We start from the raw sequence: 20,598 nt of genomic DNA, 5'->3' as shown, positions 1-20,598 counted from the left end.
CTATCTATCTATCTATCTATCTATCTATCTATCTATCTATCTATCTATCTACTTACCTACCTATCCATCTACCTATATTCCACAAAAATTTTATTTGGAAAACTATCTCTATGAGATACGAAACAATTTTAGGTAAGTGGTTTTGGTAGTAAGTCAAGAAAGTGTGACAATGCTTTGATGAATATAGCATAAGATTTCTTTATTCCAGGTTATCCTAGAGATTTTAATACTACAGCTACTGTAAATCCCCACACAGGGATAAGCCTCACAGCATTTCCCCAAAATAATTTATGAATAGAAACCGTTTATCTATAAGTGAGGCCTCATCCAGAAAAGCACACAAATAGAAGATCAAACAAATAATAGATAGATGGTGGGGGAGAGAGAGAGAGAGAGAGAGAGAGAGAGAGAGATTTGTTACAGGGATCTGGGTTTCCCAATTGTGAGAACTGGGTAAACAGTCTTTTAAAGGTTCTCCCTCCACATCTGATGCTGGAGCATAAGCAGACCTGACACTCGAGCACAAGTTGGCGCAGAAGTCAGGAAAACTAAAGGAAAATTCAAAGAAGCTAGTGTAATTCAGGTCTAGACGCTGCTTCATGCTAATGAGATCAGTCAGCAGATCACTATATGTTATCTACAAAATGGCAGCTGCTTCCTTTCTACCTGCCAATAAAAATGTTTGAGGAAATAATTCACTAGTAGCCTATTCAAATTCCTGAAAAACCAACTGTCTTAACTATGACTCAAAGTCCAGATGCAATAAAAGAAAGGATAACTTCTACTGCTTAAAATTTAAAAAACTGCATGATAAAAAAAGAAAAACACAGGTAAAGTAAAAAGAAGACTAAAATATCCGCAATACATGCTACAAATAAAAGATTAATATCTTAATAAATAATCTAAAAGATGAAGTTTAACAAACTAAATAAACTTATAGAAAAATTGGCAAAAAGACATGAACAATTTTGAATTTTAAAACAATCTTAAAGAGATACAAAAATTGTCATTAAACTTATTAAAAGATTCTAAATTTCACTTATAATGAGGAAAATGTAAATTCAAGCTTATTGACAAAATTTCTCATATTATACATTGACAAACATTTGAGAGCTCACTATCACCCTCTGTTGGCAAGACTGTAGAGAACAGACACTCTCATATCTTGCTAATGGGATTACAGAATAGTACAATAGTATAATTATGGTTAAAAATTTGACAAAATTTAAAAAATGCTTTTGAACTTTGATTCAGTAGTACCACTTTCAAAAATATAGCCAGAGGATGCACTTCAAAAATATAATATCAAAAGGACAGGTAACAAAAGAATAAATAGACAAACTTTGTGGAAATTAAAAAATTTAGTATATCGATAAACAACATCAACATAGTAAAAAGGCACCCCAAACAATGGGAGAAAATATTTTCAAACCATATATCTGCTGAAAGATAATGTGAAAAAAATGTGCAAAAGGATGAACAAATATTTCTTCAAAGAAAATATACAAATGGCCGGAAGTATACAAAACAATGCTCAACATCACAAATCATTAGGAAAATGCAAATTAAAACTACAATGACATAATACTTCATGCTCATCAGGGTAGCTACTATAAAACAACAACAAGAAGAAATACCAAGTATTGGCAAGGCTGTGGAGAAATTGTAACACTTGTACATTTTTGGTGATAACGTAAAATGGTATAATTGCTGTGGAAAACTGTGGTGTTCCTTCAAAAGTCAAAAATAAAATTGCTGTATGATCCAGCAATTCCATTTCTAGATGTATACCCCAAATAATTAAAAACAGGGCTTCAAAGAGCTATTTATGTACTCATTCTCATAGCAGCATTATTAACAACAGCTAAAATGTGGAAGCAAATAAAGTGTCCATGGATGAATGAATAGATAAGCAATATGTGATATATACATACAATAGTATATTCAGCCTTACAAAGGAAGGAAATTTTGTCATGTGCTACAACATGGATGAACGTTGAAGACATAATAGTAAGTGGAGTAAACCAGTCACAAAAGTACTTATACTATAGTATTCTACTTATATGAGATATTTAAATTAATCACAATCATAGAGACAGAAAGTAGAATGGTGGTTGCCAGAGGCTGGGGAGAGGGGAGAATGGGGAATATTTTTTAATGTGTAGAGAGTAGAATGCTATAGAGTTTCAGTTTTACAAGATGAAAAGAGTTGTGGAGATCGATGGTGATGATGGTTGCACAGTGTTATTAATGTATTTAGTATTACTTAGCGCTACACTTAAATGGTTACATTGTCTATACCAATAAATTGGAGAAGGAAAATAATTATTTGTTAAGATAGTAAATTTTATATTATGTGTATTTTAACATAACAAAAATAGGAAAAAATAATAAGCAAGCAAAATCCTGATAACCTAATAGAAAACAGGAAAAAAAAAAATGAATCAACACTTTAAACTCCTCCTGTCCGCCCACCACAGTAAAGGCAAAAAGTGGCCTACAGCCATATAAAATATGCTCAAATAATTAGTAATCAACAAAATACAGATTAAAATTATAGTAAGATATCACTAAAATTTAAGAAACACAAACATACATCCCCACACCCACACACGATACCAGGTGTAGGCTAGGATGTGTGCAATAGGAGTTCTATTAAGATGTTGGGGGCAGGCACCGTGGCTGACATCTGTAATCCCAACACTTTGAGGGGCTGAGGCAGGAGGATAACTTCCATCCAGAAGTTCGAGGCAAGCCTGGGCAACATAGTGATATCCTGTTTCTACAACAAATAAACAAAATTAGCCAGATGTGGTGGCAGATGCCTGTAGTCCCAGCTACTCAGGAGGCTGAGGTGGGAGGATCGCTTGAGCCTGGGAGGTCAAGGCTGCAGTGAGCCGAGGTTGCACCATGTAATCCAGCCTGGGTGATAGAGTAAGACCCTTATTTCACACACACAAAAAAAAAAGATGTTAGTAAGAATATACGTTTAAAGTACTTTGAAATAAAATTTGGTATTATCTACCAAAGTTGAAGACGTACATCACCTATTACTCAGAAATTCTACTTTTACATCTCTATTCAACAGAGTGTAGGCACTTGTGCACCAAGCAGCATGTGTAAGAACATCATTAGCATCATTACATGTAATATCTCAAATTGGCAATAATCTCAAACTAATTTAAAAGTAAAATTGATAAATAAATTGTAGAAAGTCAAGCAATGAAATGCTAGGAAACATTAACATAAGTGAATTAGTGCTACGTTCATATTTCCTACTAACATAATGCTGACTAGAACAACCTAGACACTTCTAGATTATTCCATTCAGGTAACATTAAAAAATCAGGTACACTTAAAAAATAATGTTTAATGATACGTACTGAGGAAGTAAAACCACAAAGAAATGAAGGAAATAACTACCATACAATTCAGATTATCTTTGGAAAAGAGAAATAGTGATTTTGACAGGGTGTATGGGAGTTATTTAGATTGAAGACTTTATTTCTTACGCTTGAGGGTCATCAGGCAGAAATTCACTGTGTGAGAAAGGGCTGTACTGTACATTTCTACTTTATGCATTTCCCCATATATATTGTAGTCCACCACAAAATTTAATTAAAATGCAAAGTAATTGGTTAAAACATAATTCCGTAATACTTGGAATTGCTCTAATTACAAGGAAACACTTTTGCTTAAAAAAAAGGAAGTTATAAATGTATTTACTGGTGACAAGAGATAGACCTCAATGACTGGTGGCTGTAAACTGAGCTCACTGCTGGAAACTTTTTGATCATAATATAGTCTACATTTCACACCACTTACTTTTGGGCTACCGGAAAGGGCTGGCTTGGTCACAGTAAGAAGAGAGAGTTTAATAGAACTGAGGATAGATTTCTCTCATTGCCCTTCAGGAAAAGAAAAAAACCCTGAAGAATCCTAGAATATATAGTTTATTGTAAAAGATTGCTTGTTGTTAGGAAACATGATCCACACTGGAGAGGAAGTATGAATGTAGAGAAGGTGGAAAAGGCTGTATTAATTTACTGTAAATCTAAAAAATCATACTGGAAATACTGCATAAATGTAGAAAAACTGGAATGCTTTTAGTAAATATACCTGTTTTATTTTTAATACATATGTATTACAAATCAAAAACCTAAAAGAGAAGTTTTTGAGGGTTTTTCAATGGAAAACATTTATAACAACAAGGTTTTAAATATAAATGAAAAGGGTAAAAAAAATGGGAAAGTTTTGTGGTACAACTTTCTACTTACTGCCTATAAGAAAAAAATCAATACTGGCAAAGAAAACCAAATAAATTTATATTTAAAAGAAAAAAGATTGCATAGCAGCCCAAGTATGATTTATTTCATGATGAATTGGACACCATTTTTTAAAAAGAGCAAGATACACCTCACACAACCTCCAAGAAAATAGCAATGCAGATTTAAACACGTATGAATGGAAAGAATTAGATTTCCTTTCACACCAATTTTTTTTGAGGTCTGCCAATTAGATAAAGGTCCAAGTACTAAAGCTACAACATTGAAATTGCTTCCTAAAATGAAGGAAGAAAATACTTTCACAAACTTCTTAATATTCCTCAAGTACCTCCTACTAGGTATTTTCTATGTGCATTTACTTATCTCATTCAATATGCATGATCAATCAGTGGAATTTGAATTATTTTCCAAGATTTACAGGTAAAGATACTGAAACTCAGAGTACATGTATTTTCTCTAGTTACATACTAAGGAATTAGAATTGTCAGAGTTTAGACATAGTTCTTCTGACCCTAAGACCAATTATTTTTGTGCCTACCTGCAACTTTCAGATACCATACTAATACCAGGGATTATCAGTCACAGTAGAGTCAGGAAAAGAGAACTCATGTCAAGTACTTCAACAAAGGGAGTTTCATAGGGGAAGGTAGTACCAAATTGTTAGAAGACCTCACAGAATAACAGGGTGAGGGGAGATAGCCCAGAGGTTATCAAATGCAAGAAGTTGCTTCTATTACTAGGGTTGGAGAGACAATAGAAGGAACATTCCATGCTCATGGATAGGAAGGATGAATGTTTTAAAATAGCCATACCTCCCAAAGCAATTTACCGAGTAAATGCTGTTGCTATCACTACCAAGAACATTCTTCGCAGAATTAGAAAAAAAACAAAAACAAAAACGACTCTAAAACTCATATGGAATCAAAAAAGAGCCTTAATAGCAGTCCTAAGAAAAATGAAGAAAACCAGAGGCATCACCTTACCCAACTTCAAACTATACTAGAAGTCTACAATAACCAAAACAGCATGTTTGGTTACAATAACCAAAACTGCCTGGTACAAAAACAGCCACATAGGCCAGTAGAATTGAATAGAGAACCCAGAAGTAAATCTGGACACCTACAACCATCTGATCTTTGACAGACTTGACAGAAATAAGCAATGGGTAAAGAGCTCCCTACTCAATAAATGGTGCTGGGATAACTGACTAGCCATATGCAGAAAATTGAAATTGATTCCTTCCTTGCACCACATACAAAAATCAACTCAAGATGGATTAAAGGCTTAAATATAAAACCTAAAACTAAAAAACCCTGGAAGATAACCTAGGAAATACCATTCTGGATATAGGCCCTGGCAAAGATTTCTGATAAAGATGCCAAAAGCAATTGTGACAAAAAGAAAAATTGGCAAATGGAATCTAATTAAACTAAAGGGCTTCTGCACAGTAAAAGAAACTATCGACAGAGCAGACAACCTACAAAATGAGAGAAAAAATTTGCAAGCTATGCATCAAACAAAGGTCTAATATCCAGAATCTATAAATAATTTAAACAAACTAATGAGCAAAAAACATAAAACCCCATTAAATAGTGGGCAAATGACATGAACAGATACTTTTCAAAAGAAGGCATTCAGGTGGCCAACAAGCATATGAAAAAGTGCTCAACATCATTACTCACTAGAGAAATGCAAATCAAAACCACAATGAGATACCATCTCACACCAGTCAGAATGGCAATTATTAAAAAGTCAAAAAATAGCAGATGCTGGTGAGGTAGTAGAGAAAATGGAATGCTTATTCCATTATTCCCACCACTGCTGGCAGGAATGTAAATAAATTCAGCCACTGTGGAAAGCAGTTTGGGAATTTATCAAAGAACTTAAAACAGAACTACCATTTGACCCAGCTATCTGATTATTGAGTACATACCCAAAGGAATATAAATTGTTCTGTCATAAAGACCCATGCACATGTTAGTTCAGTGCAGCACTGTTTACAACAACAAAGACACAGAATCAACCTAAATGCCCATTAACAGTAGACTGGATAAAGAAAATGTGGTACATATACACCATGGAATATTATGCAGCCATAAAAAGAATGAGCTCATGTTTTTTTGCAGCAACATGGGTGCAGGGAGGCTATTATCCTAAGTAAACTAACCCAGGAAGAGAAAACCAAATACCACATGTTCTTACAAGTGGGAGCCAAGCACTGAGTACACATGAACACAAAAAAGGAACAACAGACATCTGAGCCTATTTGTGAGTGGAGGGTTGAGAGGAGGGTGAGGACCAAAAACTGCCTATCCGGTACTATGCTTATTACCAGGGTGGCAAAACAATCTGTATGCCAAACCCCTGTGATACACAATTTACCTACATAACAATCGTGTGCATGTACCCCTGAACCTAAAATAAAAGTTAAAAAAAAAAAAAGAAAAACAATAACTCGAAAAATAAATAAATAAATAAAAGAGAAAGAGCTGATGTTACCAGAGCCCAAGATCTGAGTTCCCTTCTCAGGAGCTGAAAACTTAAAAGAAGGGCTTTTTGAGGGAGCAGCAGCAGTGGCTACCAAAGCGAATTTGGAGACATGAAGTGCTCCTCTGACAGGAGCTAGAATCATAGAAGGAGCTGCAAGATGGGAGCTGGGACCTCAGAGGCAGGTGCTGCCTTGTGGGCTCTGCAACCACAGAATTGCTATAGACACTGATAGAGATACCTGCAGAAGCTGAGACAAAGGCTTACCCTGGCTTCTCACCTCCAGTCTCCAACCAGTGCCTCCCTGTTAGGTGAGCCCAAAAGAAGCAATCTGACAGGGATCTGGGAATGTAGTTTGCAGGAGTCATCCTTCTGTGATCTGTAGTTGAGGGCATAGCACATGAAAGGAAGGGGAGGTGGATCTCAGAGTAAAGAGGAAAATGATCAAACCACAAAGCTAGTTTTCTAGGTCACATCAAATTATCCCAGCCCCAAAAGATGATGATGAGTACAAATTACCTGAAGTATCTAAACAGACTCCTGTTAGAATAATTAACTTGATATGTCATATTTGTATTTGTTTCTCATGAAAATAAGTCACCATGTAACTTGAATAAATACACACTTGTTTCATTTATCAAGAAGTCTAAATAAGTAACACTGCACACGAAGGATGAGAAAGCAAGCTGAAATGTAGGAGGCAAAGAAAGATTCCTGCTATCATATAGGATTGATTTAAAGGCAAAAAGTAGATAAATGTGAATAAGCGTCTAAAAATAAGTCTATATCTTAGTCTTGGCCATTAAAGCTTATAAGGGACATAAATTTGAATGATAATTCCAATTGTTAGTTTTGCTAATGTCTGAATAGAGCTTTCAGAAATCAATTCTTTTGTTATATAAAGTAGCAGCTTATAATTAGGGAAGGGGGAATTCACATTTGAAACAAAAGAATTGATTTCTAATTCTAGGTGGTGGAAAAAAATAGACAGCACCAAGAAATGTAAGACCAAAAAAAAAAAAAAAAAAGCTGTGAAAGATAAATGCAAAAGAAATGGGAAAAATGCAGACTGGTATTTCATTAGAATACATAAGTAGTACGAAGCTTGTGTTTTCTGTCTTATTATTTTTCTATAATTATCCAAGCCTATAAAATCTAGAAAGAGGAATATTAGGCACATCCCGCAAGCATTTAATATATTATGTTCATTAAAAGTACCTAGCCAGTGCCATCCAATAGAATTTTCTGGCATAGTGAAATAGTTCTTTTTTTTCTTTTAAAAACAGCTTTACTGAAGTATAATTGATATGCAAATGACTGCACATGTATAATGTGCAAAATTTGATGAGTTTGGACATATGCAGACACCCATGATCCTATCACCACAGTCAAGGTAATAGACATATTCAACACCTCCCAAAGTTTTGTTGCGTCCCTTTGTGTGTATTTGATTGGTTGATTATTGTTTTTGTTGTGTGTGTGTGTGTGTGTGTGTGTGTATGCGTGTGTGTGTTAGGAATACATAACACAGGCCAGGCACGGTGTCTCATGCCTGTAATCCCAGCACTTTGGAAGGCCGAGCCAGGCAGATCACGAGGTCAGGAGATTGGTGAAAGCCTGTCTCTACCAAAAATACAAAAATTAGGGGGCGTGGTGGCATGTGCCTGTAATCCCAGCTACTCGGGAGGCTGAGGCAGGAGAATTACCTGAACCAGGGAATCGGAGGTTTCAGTGAGCTGAGATCGTGCCACTGCACTCTAGTCTTGCGACAGAGTGAGACTCCCTCTAAAAAAAATAAAAAATAAAAAATAAAACAAAAACAAAAACAAAAAAACCAACAACGAGTACGTAACATGAGATCTACTCTCTTAAATTTTAGTACAAAATATCATGTTGTTAACTATAGGCACTATGTTGTACAGCAGATCTCCAGAACTTATTCATCTAGCATAACGTACTTTATACCCATTGAACAACTCTGAATTTCCTCCACTTTCCAACTCTGCCAATCACTATTGTATACTTTTCCTTCCATGAATTTGACTATTATAGATACCTCATATAAGTGAAATCATGCAGTATTTGTCCTATGGCTGGCTTATTTCACTTAGCATATTGTCCTTTAGGTTCCTGCATGATCTAGCAAATGAAAGGATTTTCCTTTTTTAAAAGCTGAATAATATTCCACTAGATATGTAAGCCACATTTTCTTTATCCATTCATGAGTTGATGCCTACTTGAGTTTTTTCCATATATGGGCTATTTGAAATAATGCTGCAATGAACATGGGAATGCAGGTATCTCTTAGAGATACTAATTTTATTTCCTTTGTGTATATACACATAAGTGGGATTGATGGATCATGTGATAGTTCTATTTTTTAATTTTGAGGAACCTCCATACTTTTTTCCATTATGACTGTACCAATATACACTCCCACCCACAGTGTATAATGGTTCTGTTTTCTCCTTACCCTTGCCAACACTTGTTGGCTCTTGTCTTTTTGATAGCAGCTATCCTATCATGTGTGAAGTGATAGATCTCATTGTAGCTTTGATTTGCATTTCCCTAATGATTAATGATGTTGATTACCTTCTCATATGCCTGTTGGCCATCTGTATGTCTTTTTTGGAGAAATATATTTTCAAGACTTTAGCCCATTTTTAAACTGGGTTGTTTGTTGGTGTTGCAGTTGAATTGTATGAGTTTCTTATATATTTTGGATATTAATCCCTTGTCAGATATACAGTTGACAAAATTTTTCCCATTCTGTAGACTTTTCATTCTGCTGATCATTTCTGCGCAGAAGCTTTTTAGATTAATGTAGGCCCACTTGTCTATTTTTCCATTTGTTGCCTGTGCTTTGAGTGTCATAGCCAATAATTTATTGCCATGACAAATGTACAGCAGCTCTTCTCCTGTTTTCTTCTAGGAGTTTTGCATTTTCAGCTCTTACATTTCAGTATTTCTTTTTAAGCTGATTTTAGTGTATGCTTTAAAGTAGAGGTTAAATTTCTTTCTCTTTCTTTCTTTTTTCTTTCTTTCTTTCTTTTTTCTCTCTCTTTCTTTCTCTTTCTTTCCTTCTTCCTTTCTTTCCCTCTTTCTTTTTCTTTTGCTCTCTTTTTCCCTCCCTCCCTCCCTCCCTTCCTTCCTTCCTTCCTTCCTTCCTTCCTTCCTTCCTTCCTTTTCTCTCTCTCTCTTTCTTTTCTTTTTCACGTCAATATCCAGTTTCCACAACACCATTTGATGAAAAGACTATACTTTCCCCATTGTGCGTTATTGGCACCCTTGTCAAAGATCACTTGACCATATGCATTGGATTATTTCTGGGCTTTTTACTCTGTTCGATTGGTCTGTATGTCTGTTTTATGACAGTACAAAACTGTTTTGATTACTGTAGCTTTATAATATATTTTGAAATCAGGAAGTATTATGCTTCCTACTTTATTCCTTTTCAAGATTATTTTAGTTATTCTGTGTCTTTTATCACTCCATATGAATTTTAGGATTGTTTTTCCTATGTCTGTAAAAAATGCCATTGGAATTTTGACAGGGATAGCACTGACTCTGTAGGCCACTGGGTAGTATGAACATTTTAACATTAATTATTCCAATCCATTAAAATGGGATATATTCCCATTTACTTGTTTCCTGTAAATTTTTTTTTATCAATCTTTTGTAGTTTTCAGTGCATGAGTCTTTCATCTCCTTGGTTAAGTTTACTCCTAAGTATTTTATTTTCTTTTATGCTCTTGTAAAAGGGAATGTTTTCTTAATATCCTTTTTGGACAGTTCATTGTCAGTGTGTAAAAAGCTGATTTTTCTCTGTTGATTTTGTAGTCTGCAAATTTACTGAATTTAAAAACTAGTTATAATATTTTTCTGTGGAGTCTAGGGTTTTCTATATATAGGATCATAACATCTGAAAACAGAAATAATTTTACTTCTTTCTTTATTATTAGGGTTATTGGTAAATTTCTATATACATACAACCTGCCATGACTTAATTATGAAGACATAAAAACCTTTACAGAATAATAATGAGTAAGGAGGTTGAATCGATAATCCAAGCCTCTGAACAAAGAAAAGCCTCTGACCAGATGGCTTTACTAGTGAATTATACCAGACATTTAAAGAAGAATTAATGCCAGTTCTTGTCAAACACTTCAAAAATGCTGAAGAGAGGGGGAGACTGCCAAACTCATTTTATGATACCATCACTACATAATTCCAAAGCCAGACAAAGATATTACAAGAAGAGAAAATTACAGGCTAATATCCCTGATGAATATATATTCAAAAATCCTCAAAAAATACTAGCAAACAAAATTTAATAGTACATTAAAAATATTATGCACCATGATCAAGTGTGATTTATTCATCATAGTCCATTCAAATTGCTGTAACAAAATACCATAGGTTGAGTGGCTTATAAAAAATGGAAATTAATTTCTTACAGTTCTGGAGGCTAGGAAGTCCAAGCTCAAGGCACCAGCAGATTCTATGTCTGGTGAGGCCCCGTTTCCCAATGTAGAGATGGTCATCTTATTGCTGCCTCACCACTTGGCAGAAGGAGCAAGAGAGGTCTCTGGTGTCTCTTTTATAAGGGCACTAATCACACTCATGAGAGCTCCACTCTCATAACCTAATCACATCCCAAACACCCTCTTTCAAATACCATGACATTGTGGATTAGGTTTCAACATATGAAATTTGGGGAGTGGAGGACACAAACATTAGTCTATTGCATCATCCTTGGGGTTACAAGGATGATTACAAGGATGGTTCAATATATGCAGATCAATGAATGTGATACCCAATATTAACAAAAGTAATACTAAAAATCACATGATCTTTTTAATAGAAGTAGAAAAAGCATTCGAAATAATTGAACATTATTTCATGATAAAACTAATCAACAAACTAGGTATAGAATTATGTACTTCAACATAATAAAGGCCATAGATGACAAGCTGAAATCTAACATTACACTTAATGGTGAAAAGTTGTAAGCTTTTCCTGTAAAATCAGGAAGAAGACAAGGATGCCAACTTTCACCATTTCTATTCAACATAGTACTGGAAGTTCCAACCAGAGCAATTTAGGCAAGGTAAAGAAATAAAATGAATTAAAATGTTATTTTTCTCTGTCTGTTCCATCTAATGCATAGTCATTAGCCACATGTGGCTATAAAGCAAGTGAAATATGGCTATTTTGACTGAGGAACTAAATTTTTATTTTTATTTGGTTTCACTTAATTTTCATTTAAATTTAAATAGCCAAATGTGGCCAGTGGACACATTTGTAGGCAACACAGACTATATGTATTATTCAACCTTGGAAGAAAGATATCTTCTTCCCACAATGAATAACTTAAAGTAGGACAATTGTGTAGCACTGAGAATGTGACTTCTTCCTACTAATCAGAATAGCTGAATTATCCCTACAGTTATAGCCAAATTTCCCAAATATTCATGTACCCTTTAAATTCACAGTAAACTATTTCTTCATTTTTAATATAAGCAATTATTAGTATATACTTCCCTCTCAGAACTACCTTTTCTGTGTCTCACAGGTTTTGGTCTACTGAGCCTGAGGCCGCTGGTGTCAGCCTGGTGGTAGTGCAGCTCATCTGATGCCTGGGGCTGCAGGATCCTAGCTAGTTCCTGTGACAGACCTTGGGAAACTCAATCTCAGGTAAGGCCTAGAGTCTGGGGTCATAGGGGCCTACCCAGTACTGGGTTTTAATGGGGCACGCCCAGTGCTAGACCTCACAGAAAAGTGCTCACTTCCCTCTTCTTCCTTCAAGCAGAAAGTTTCTCCCTCCATGTTGTGCTGCCTGGAGTTGGGGGAAGGGTGGAGTGGGTAATGTCAGATTGCCCTCCCTACTCTTCTTAATTTTGTCTTTTAAAAACGTGTGCGCTATACCCAGGTGCTGTAATCTCTTCCTTGGTTTCCCAAGCTCTTGTAAAGGTATTTTTATGCATAAATAATTGTTCAAATGGAAGATTTTTTGCAGGAACAAGTGCAGGAAAGTCCTATTCTGCCATTTTTGCTGATATCCCTCCCAGTATGGTCCATTTAAAACAGAAATCACGTCATGTCTCTCTGCTCAAAACTCTCCAGCATTTTATTCAGAGCAGGTCAAGGTTTACCATGGCCTGCAAGACCCTACTTGGTTTGCATCCCCTAATTCTCTGATTTCATCTTTTGTCTACTACTTGTTCACTTTGTCCCAAGCACATTGGCTGTTGCTCACAAACATGAGGCATTTTAGGGTCTTTGCACTTATGTCTTGCCTGAGGGTCTTTGCACTAGCTATTTCCTCTGCCTAGAACATCCTTACACAAGAGTATTGTGTACTTCCCTGATGTCGTTCTCCTATCCTTTGTGTCTTTGCTCAAGTCCCACCTCCCCAAAGATGCCTACTCCTGACCACTGTGTTTAATACTGTACCTTGTTCCCAGCACACCCAGCTCTCCTAATTTCCCTAACTCTGCTCTATTTGGTTTCTTTTTTTACTACAGCAATCATCAGTTGTAACATGCTAGATCATTTATTTATTTACTATATGTATTTTTCAGTGTCTACCTTCTCTCAGTAGAACGTCAGCTCCAGGAAGGCAGTTTTTTTCACTGATATATCCCAAACACCTTTGAGGGGTCCTAACATACAATAAACACTTTATAAAAGTATATTGAAAACATTAGCCAATGTTTGTTAATGAAGTCCATATATCTATGATGTAAAAGTGTATATGTATACATTTGCATATATATGTATAGAATGGTTTTAATGAGTTAAATTCTGTGAGTAAACATATGTGATTGTTAGTGTAACATGAAAATTGCAAAGTCAGAATTTTCTAAATGACAGACCATAAACTTCTTTAGTAAATGTTAATTTGTTTCAAAGTATTTTAATAGTGATATAAAATCCTAGATGTGTTCAATTGGGCTGAGATAATGATATTAGAGAAAAATTATAATTTTCTTGATGCTCAAGCCCTTCCATCTTTAATTTTAGTACTTACAGCACTTCATTAAAATGCAGGCTGTATTTAATTTTCCAGGAAATTTTACAGTGTAAAAGAAGAATGTATATTCAAAGCAATTTCCAGTCAAACTAGTTGAAACTTTTAGAATCTAAGCCAATAGAGCCTATGTCTTTTCTAGATGTGAGACTGTTCTTGGCATGTTTGCAGAGGTCGGTGTAGCTTCTGAGCTACCTTTAACCCTTGCTCAGGGTGCCTGTTTCCTAAGCCCTTTATCACACACTGTACCCTTTCCAAATTGCCGATATCAATTTCAAAGCCCCAAGGCAGACATAATATTCTCATAATATCTGACCACTGCTAACAGCTGTGGGAAGAAAACTTGCTGTTTTTAGAGCCTCTGCTTCAGTGTACGTATCCCATTTTCATCTCTCGTTTCTTAAAAGAATTATATTGCTGACAAATTTAACTTTGAGCCCATAATAAATCTTGGAAATTTTTTCTGGCAACTGCTTCAAAGCTGGTTATTTCTGATTGTGTAGTCATGGAAATCATGTTTTATCCTTAAAATGATCCTACACTTATCAGTGTTAAAATTAGCATATTTTTCTCCCTTTCTGCTGGTGAAGGTCAATTTTCCCTCTTGTTTTATTGGAGAGGCTGTTTGACAGCCTTGTCAAAGCTAGTATTTCCATCAAAATTTGATGAATCGACTATATCCCATCTCTATAGCCACATAAATATAAACTCTTTGAGGACAAGTTTATATCCCATTCAGTTTTGTATTTTCTACAGAATTTAGCACATAATATGTGTTCCATTCCACATATTATATGCTAGCACTAACATAGTCTGGTCCTTCATTATCTCTTAACTGGATTAGAGTTACAATGTCCTAACTTGTCTCTCCACCTCTGGTTTCTTCAAAAGTTACTTGGGCTACAGACATAGTAAATTACTTGTAAGTAGTCTGGATATAACCTGTTCTATCTACCCATACACATGCTACTCCCTCTCCCTGAAATGTCTTTCACCTTCATCTGCCTGGCTGAATCCTAAATATCCTTCCAGATTCAGTTCATATGTTACCTCCTTTACAAAGGCATTTCTGATGCCTCAGAGTAGCCTTGTGGTTATGGGCTCAGACTCTGAAACCAGGTTGTTGGAGTTGACTTATTTTGCCTCTTACTAGTTGCATATCCTCAGGAAAGTTACTTAACCTCTCTGTGCCTTGGTTTCCTTAACTGTAAAGAAAATAGCAACATCTTCATAGGATTGTTGTGATAATCAAATAAATTGATAGACACTGAGCATGCTTAATCCAAAAATCTGAAACCTGAAATGTTTCAAAATCTGAAACTTTTTGAGTGCTAACAAGACATCACAAGTGGAAAATTCTACACCTGACCTCAGGTGATGGGTCACAGTGAAAATGCAGTGAAAACTTTGTTTCATGCAAGAAATTATTTCAAAATATTGCATAAATTTACCTTCAGGCTACATGTATAAGGTGTATACTAAACATAAATGAATTTTATGTTTAGAATAGGGTGCCATCCCCAAGATATCTCATTATGTATACCTAAATATTCCAAAATCCAAATAAAATCTGAAATTTGAAACATTTCTGGTCTCAAGCATTTCACATAAGAGATATACAAACTATGTATACACACACACACACACACACACACACACATACACCCACACACACATATCTATCTATCTATCTATCTATCTATCTATCTATCTATCTATCTATCTACCTAGAGAGCGCTTAGAATAGTATCTGTTTCATAGTAAGCATGCAGGAAATGTTAGCTCTTATGAGTAGTGTAATATATATACTGACATTATTATTTTTATTCTAACTCTAGTCCCTTAAGCAGAGTTATTACATAATTTTTATCATTGCTGTTTAACATTGATTTTTAATTATTTTTACCTTGTGACCATACCGTGAGTTGACTGAGTACAGATACTTTTACTTAGTCAACTGTTGGACCTAGTACAGTGTTTCATATTCATTAGGGCAAAATAAATATTATTTGGAGTGACTGACTAAATAAGCTGAAATATCTTCACAATGAAACTATCAACATTTATAATGAGTAGTTCGTAATATCCTCCCAAGGAATTTCATGATGATTTTAAAGTATCATACCTAAATAGCTGTGTTGATAGTAATCATCCATCAGTCCCAGGACCAGTAGCATTCACTGCACTCAATTTAATATTTTCCTCAAAACCAACCTTACTAAATAAAATGCTGTTAAGATTTGAGGAGGCCCACACACAAAAGAATCAAGTAATTTTTTCATTGTCATAAAAGTATTCAAGAATATAACAAACAGCTTTCTTCTGGCCAATTCAACATTTGCTCCCACTAGCCATTCTACTTCCAGGTTTAACACAAGAAAAAGAAAATGCTTCAATTATCAGTAATTCAAATTGAAAGTGATACTTTTTGAAGTATTATTTTAATATTCTTGGACAATAGTCAACACCTAATGTATGAAAGCAATTTCCTTTTCCTTTTCTTTATTTATTTTTGTTGTTGTTGTTGTGTGTGTATGTGAGATGGAGTTTTTCTCTTGTTGCCCAGGCTGGAGTGTAATGGCGCGATCTTTGCTCACTGCAACCTCCGCCTCCCAGGTTCAGGAGATTCTCCTGCCTCAGCCTCCCAAGTAGCTGGGATCACAGGTTCCCGCCACCACGACTGGCTAATTTTTGTATTTTTAGTAGAGACATGGTTTAACCATGTTGGTCAGGCTGGTCTTGAACTCCTGACCTCAGGTGATCCACTCGCCCACCTCAGCCTCCCAAAGTGCTGGGATTACAGGCGTGAGCCACCGCGCCCAGCCAGCAATTTCTATTAATGCCAACAAAAGCTCATAGTGTTTGATATATTTTATTTTCTTAATGAGCTATGTTGCATGAAAACCCTAGTGCTGAAATAAATTCCTTTAGGCACCTGGGCCTTACATGGTCCAATCTTCATGTTTAGAATCAACATATTCCTCTGAGCTCTAAAGCATTTATTTTATAACAGTTTATTATTAAACCCATTTCATTATAACCTAAAGTCTACTACAATTGCATTTTAAATCAATCACTAACATTTAACTATCTATCAGTACATTACTTCAAATTGATCCAAAGATATAAAGAATTAAAAACTGTGTTTATTCATTCATTTATGTAACTCCCTAGAAAATCAGACATGTTTTGTGCTAAACCTGAACAAGGAAGTGTGTATCCCCACGATGTAATGGCTGTTGCATTGGTTCTAATATTAAGGAAAAGGGACTGAAAACTAGATATAAAGAGCCAGGTATAACAGGCGTTCTGAATGCATCTCAAACCTGAATCCATCTCTATTTAATTCTGGAAAATTAAATATAGAAGAATTTTATTGGAAGAATATTACTAGTAGCTCAAAGAGTTGAGGGGAGAACCAGAGAATCAGGCCCAGGAAATAAGAAGGAACTAAAGAGTTGAGTAATGTTGCAGAAAAAAAAATCTTATTTACAAATGTATCTGCTGCCACTGTCCACAATCTCCTCCATGACACACAGGCACCATAGCTAGATGCAGAAAAGCAAATCATAAAATCATTTTCCTTTAGGTCACTAGGCTAAAATAGAGAATCCTTGATGATAATATCTGAGTGTTGATTTCCATGCTCCAGCCACCAGGAGACGAGAAGAGGACAGATTTTGAATAGTGCCGCAATGAACATACGTGTGCATGTGTCTTTATAGCAGCATGATTTATAATCCTTTGGGTATATACCCAGTAATGGGATGGCTGGGTCATATGGTACTTCTAGTTCTAGATCCTTGAGGAATCGCCATACTGTTTTCCATAATGGTTGAACTAGTTTACAATCCCACCAACAGTGTAAAAGTGTCCCTATTTCTCCACCCAAATGTCCATCAGTGACAGACTGGATTAAGAAAATGTGGCACATATACACCATGGAATACTATGCAGCCATAAAAAAGGATGAGTTTGGATCCTTTGTAGGGACATGGATGCAGCTGGAAACCATCATTCTCAGCAAACTATCGCAAGAACAGAAAACCAAACACCGCATGTTCTCACTCATAGGTGGGAACTGAACAGTGAGATCACTTGGACTCGGGAAGGGGAACATCACACACCGGGGCCTATCATGGGGAGGGGGGAGGGGGGAGGGATTGCATTGGGAGTTATACCTGATGTAAATGACGAGTTGATGGGTGCTGATGAGTTGATGGGTGCAGCACACCAACATGGCACAAGTATACATATGTAACAAACCTGCATGTTATGCACATGTACCCTAGATCTTAAAGTATAATAATAATAATAATAATAAACAAAGAGGACAGATTTTACCTTTGAGCACCTGTCATTGGGAGATGCACTATCACCTACTGAGAACCTCAGTTTAAAGGTTCTCCAAAATTAGAAAGCCACTTCACTTTCTGAGCAGCCAAAAATGACATCTGTACATTCTCGAAGTTCCAATAACATTGTTTGAGTCATATGTAGAGCTTCACCTACAGCCTGTCTCCTCCTGAACAATCTGATTACATGGCTTATTAAATTAACCTTTTGGTTTAAGCCAGTGTGTTTCAGGTTTATCTGTTATGTCCTATGGAGTTCCTACCACCAGCACTCAGGACTTCTGAAATTTTCTCCATTGTGGCATCCCTGTTTCAGGGATCTCCAGATCACACTAGCTTAACTTTGAGAAGTGGATTTGTAACTTTTAATTTTCTAGTATGGTTACCACTACCCAAATATATACTCTTACCCAATCAGATTGTCTGCTTGACTGAATATCCACATGTCACCATGTGGGTTTTCCATTAGGATGTTCTTTCCACCTTTGGGCACGTGCCAACCAGGACCAGCACACAACTTCAGATGGCATCATTCATTGCATCCAACTCAAGCCATGGAGTACATAGCCCATAAAACTGGCTGAACATGGTAGCTTCTTCAAATTTGAGTATTGTTTGGATTATCTTTACTCGGGCTTCATTCAGAAATTATTTAGTGCAGCTTACAAAAATCTGTAAAATTAAATTAAAAATGAAATAAAATCATTTATGAATAAAAGGGGCTCAAAATTTAAAGAAAAGAAATAACTCGCTCATAACATAGAGTCATACTTTTGTTCTCAACTTTCTAGCAGCCCATCTGCAAAGAGGAAGTATTCGTTTATCCAGGTAATATTCCCCATACATTAAAAACAATACAATTTCTTAGGGAAGCATAACTATTAATGAAATTCAAACCAGACACGATCCTCTCAAAGTTAGCTCAGATTCTCAGAGAAGTAGACACTAAGACAGGATTAAACAAAGCAAGATTTATTGGGGAAAAATGGATATGAAGGAAAGGAGGAGGGAGCTATCAGACCACAATGCAATTTCAACACTATGAAGGAGAGATGGAAGGAAGAAAGGTTAGGTAGGAAGCCTTAGATTGCATGGTAATTTAAGGAGAGTATTAGCAAGGCTGATGAGGAATCCTTGAGCCAAAGTTGCTCACTAGAGAAGTCTTGTATCTTACTGGAATATCCCTGCTTTAGTACCCTGGTACATACCATCATTGGCTAGGAAGAGCCTGTGGAAAGTATGGTAATAGACTCAGAGCTCAACAGCTGGAATCATTGATCAATTATGCTCCCCATAGCGGAAGATCTGAGAGCAACATTTTCATGGCTGCCACACTCCCACACTCATTTTGGCGATTGTGAAAAGATGACTACTAAATGTAATTGATTTACTTGAATCGAGCCTGGAACTTTATGTACCTTGGAAACTGACACTTCCCAATTATTTTAACCTTCATAGCCAGCTGGATTTGACCTTACTCAGATTATGCTGGCCATGAGCTTTATAAATCTTGAAATATGAGAATCCATGCCCCATGGAACTGGTGTTCTAGTGAAGGTTATAGACATGTCAGGAATGAAATATAATACAAGGTGAAGGAAATGTGTGTTTAATAAAGGTATAAACAAGGTATTGTGGAGGGGCAGGGAGAAATGAGATATTTCAGTTTTCAATGTACAAGTGGCTTTACAGATGAACAGTTAAGAATAGCCCAATCATTTGCATTTATTGTTTTAAATAATGAGGGCTAATACATTAATGTAGATCTGTAGGTCTCAAACTTTAGTGCACATCGGAATCATCTGGAGGACTCACTAAAACACAGATTATTGAATCCACCCCCACCCAAAGAGTTTCAGATTCAATATATCTGGGGATGGAGCCTGAGAATGCACAACTTTAACAGGTTCCCAGGTGCTGCTAATGGTGGTCTGAGTAGCACTATAGGAGAACCAAGTGAGTAAAACAAAAACTCTGTTTTTAGAATATGAGTTACTCAAATAATTACTCTCATACTTCCCTCTCCTTAATTAGCCTTGAACTTACATCATTACAGGATCTCTGTTAATTATATATGTACAATGGAATACTATTCAGCCATAAAAATAATGACATCTAGTCATTTCAACAACATGGATGGAACTGAAGATCATGTTAAGTGAAATAAGCCAGGCACAGAAAGACAAACAATGTTGTCGCTTATGTGTGGGATCTAAACATCAAAACAACTGAACTCACGGACATAGAGAGTAGAAGGATGATTACCAGAGGCTGGGAAGAGTAGTGAGGAGCTGGTAGGGAGGTAGGGATTGTTAATGGGTCCAAAAAGTAGAAAGAATGAATGAGACCTATTTGATAGCACAACAGGGCAACTATAGTTAATAATAACTTAATTGTACATTTTAAAATCACTTAATGGGTGTAATTGGATTGCTTG

General features: G+C 35.9%; 1 protein-coding gene across 3 annotated transcripts in view; it reads left to right on the top strand.

Annotated features, from left to right (window-relative positions):
• DCAF8L2 (DDB1 and CUL4 associated factor 8 like 2) overlaps window positions 1–20,598 on the top strand; it is a 178,037-nt gene that overhangs the window by 41,986 nt on the left and 115,453 nt on the right. For all 3 annotated transcript variants that reach the window (XM_023202198.2, XM_023202197.2, XM_023202196.2), the window contains exon 2: window positions 12,349–12,470. The gene's annotated coding sequence lies outside the window, so the exon portion shown is untranslated. The remainder of the gene's footprint in view (window positions 1–12,348; window positions 12,471–20,598) is intronic.

The sequence above is a fragment of the Piliocolobus tephrosceles genome, chromosome 12 (genome assembly GCF_002776525.5).
Source record: "Piliocolobus tephrosceles isolate RC106 chromosome 12, ASM277652v3, whole genome shotgun sequence".
Taxonomy (NCBI): domain Eukaryota; kingdom Metazoa; phylum Chordata; class Mammalia; order Primates; family Cercopithecidae; genus Piliocolobus; species Piliocolobus tephrosceles.
The sequence above is the reverse complement of the archived record's forward strand: the minus strand, read 5'-3'. Positions and strand labels throughout refer to the sequence as shown.